We start from the raw sequence: 2,643 nt of genomic DNA, 5'->3' as shown, positions 1-2,643 counted from the left end.
CCTGCTGAGAATTGGCCCCTGCCGGGAACTGGCCTGCAACCCAGGCATGTGCCCTGACTGGGAATCAAACTGCGATCGTCTGGTTCGCAGGCCCGCGTTCAATTCACTGAGCTACACCAGCCAGGGCTCTTCATGCTTCTTGTAAAGATTTTCACTGGTGGTGGCAAATCCTGAAGGGTGGCTGCGTCTTCATGCTGGCACCATGAGGCCCTTACTGCCAAGGGAGCAGGGCAGGAGAGTTGGGTCCTAGGAAGGATGGCCCAGGCGCTGAGCCCTCAGCATGACCCTCCCAGGCTGGTGGCCAAGCTGCAGGACACCCTGGATACCAGTGCTGCAGCAGCTGGGGAGGAGCCAGTGAACCTCCAGAGGCTACTGTGGACCTGGGAAGCAGCCAAGACCCTGGCTCCAGAGCTTACCCCTGGGCCAGAAACTAACGAAGAGGCCCCCGTCTCCTGCATACATGCCCAGGCCCCTACACCTCAAGGAGCTGGAGCTTCTGACCTAGGAATTAGAGAAGGCTGTGCAGGTGCAAAAAGGCATTTCTAAGGCTGGGGAAAAAGACAAGGCCTCTGGCCTAGAGTGTGGGTCTGTTGCCTCTTCTCCTGTAACCACCACAGTCTCTGCCCCAGGCTTCTGAGAGAAACCCCCCCCAAGGGCATCTGGCAGCCCACTATGCCTGCCAAGGCCCTCCCTAAGCTCAGGCTTCTATCAACCAGGGATCAGGCCTGTAAGGAGACAGAGCCCCAAGTTGCCAAATCTGGACCCAGCCTCTGGGACCAAGAAATAGCTCCATCGGCTGTTCCACGGGCCCCAGGATCTTTCGCACTCAGGGAGAAGGAGACCCTGTTGCAGCTGCCTTCAGAAAGGCAGCTTCTCAGAACTTCCATCTGTGGGCCCAGCTCAGCTCTACACAGGCCAGCGACTCCACGGGTGCCACTCCTTCCTCTGAAATCCAGTTGCTACAGAAAATGCAGATGGCTTCAGGCTGGTCCATCTCCAGAGGCAGAGGCAGAGGGGGGATGTCTGCAGAAGGCCTGCTTGCTGCTGAGATGGAAAATGGGGGGAGAGCTCACAACAGGCCCCATGGGCTAGAGGCCGAGTACCACCACCTGCCCATCTTGGAGGGGCTGCAGGCCATTGTGGGGCAGTGTCTCCTCAGGCTGCAGGAGCTGTGGGCAGTACTGGAACAGCAGGCAGTGGTGGGACAGCAGCTGGTGCCATGGCCTGAGGAGAGAGTCCCTAGGACCTCATCTGGGGCCCCCACCCAGGAGCTGAAGACCCTGGCAGCCATCAAGCTGCAGGTGAGTGTGCTGGACCAGCAGGTCCACCTACAGAAGATCCGGAAGGCGGAACTTCTCCCCTGGGTGAGCACAACAGGAGCCATTGGGACCGCCCTGGCTGGCACCATGCCATGCTGTGCACAGCCTTTTGGGAGAGGGAGGCCAGTGTTTTCCTCCATCCAGTGAAATGAGCCTGCTGACTGAGCCCTTCCTGCCGCAGGACAAGCTGGTTCTGGGTCTGCTGCGGGGAGCACCCCTCTGTGGTCAGAGTTAAACAAACAGGGACTGAGGGGATTTTTGCTGGTGCAGTGGCCTGGGCCAAAATGCCTAAACTCCCCTGGAAAACCAGGTTTCCAAGGGGCAGGGACAGCCCCCTGGATAATCCCGAGGACCTAGGTCCCTTCTCACAGCTGCTAAACCTGGTCAGGGCCGGCCCTCCACCGGCTTGGGGAGACCAGGGGCCTGTGAGAGACTTTTCTTAGCTACCTCTGTTTTCTCTCACTTTAGACTTCAGAGCTGCTTGTATGACATTAACACTGCGTTAGAAAGCATACATATTTACATCATACCCCCTCAAAAATATTTCAGCCAATCCTCCTGTTTCAGCCTGACTCGGCAACTCCCACTTCGGAAACACCAGGTGCCTTCGGTTCTAAGACCTTCACGAAGCTCTGGAGTGCTAATTGGCTTCTTAATGGTTTTTTAAAGGTTCACTTTTGGTCTGTTAACTCAGTTATCATGTGCAGAACAACATTTCGCTTTCTGAATCTTTTTAAACATTTTTCTTCTATCTTTGACTCTTACCCTCTTTGAACTTGAGGGATTATGACTTCAGATTATTTTACTCTTCACTGAGGTATTAAAAAGAAGATCAGATAAGTGTGTGTAATCAATCCGTCATGTTTTCATGGGAATTATTGTCTTCTTTTTAAAGGTGCTCTCACATCCTTTGGCTGCTCCTCACCGAGGTGCAGTTACTCCCTCCCTGTCACATCCTGTTTCTTCAGCGCAGACAGTCGGGGCTCCCACTGCTGGTTCTCACAGGTTCCGGACTCCCCACAAAAGAACTGTCAAATGAGTGATCCAACTTCTTACCTCAAAAACCTAGAAAACAGCCCCAACTGGTGTGGCCCAGTTGGTTGGGCACCATTCTGCAAAGCGAAAGGACACTGGTTCTATTTCTGGTCAGGGCACAAGGCCTGGGTTGCAGGTTCCGTCCCGGGTTGGGGTGCATAGGAGAGCCACTGATTAACACCTCCCACATCAATGTTTCTCTCCCTCTCTTTCTTCCTCCCTTGCGCCTTGCTAAAAAACAAAACAAAACAAAACAAAACAAACAAAAAGCAACTAGAAAACAGAAGCA

The 2,643-nt window shown here is 54.1% G+C and overlaps 1 pseudogene; it reads left to right on the top strand.

The window, feature by feature from the left end:
* Nucleotides 1-255: 255 nt before the first annotated feature.
* Nucleotides 256-1,554, top strand: LOC119001677 (tubulin epsilon and delta complex protein 2-like; annotated as a pseudogene).
* The last annotated feature ends 1,089 nt before the right edge of the window (nucleotides 1,555-2,643 follow it).

This window comes from Sturnira hondurensis, unplaced genomic scaffold, assembly GCF_014824575.4.
Source record: "Sturnira hondurensis isolate 20B ecotype Veracruz unplaced genomic scaffold, ASM1482457v3 Scaffold0017082, whole genome shotgun sequence".
Classification (NCBI taxonomy): Eukaryota; Metazoa; Chordata; class Mammalia; order Chiroptera; family Phyllostomidae; genus Sturnira; species Sturnira hondurensis.
The sequence above is the reverse complement of the archived record's forward strand: the minus strand, read 5'-3'. Positions and strand labels throughout refer to the sequence as shown.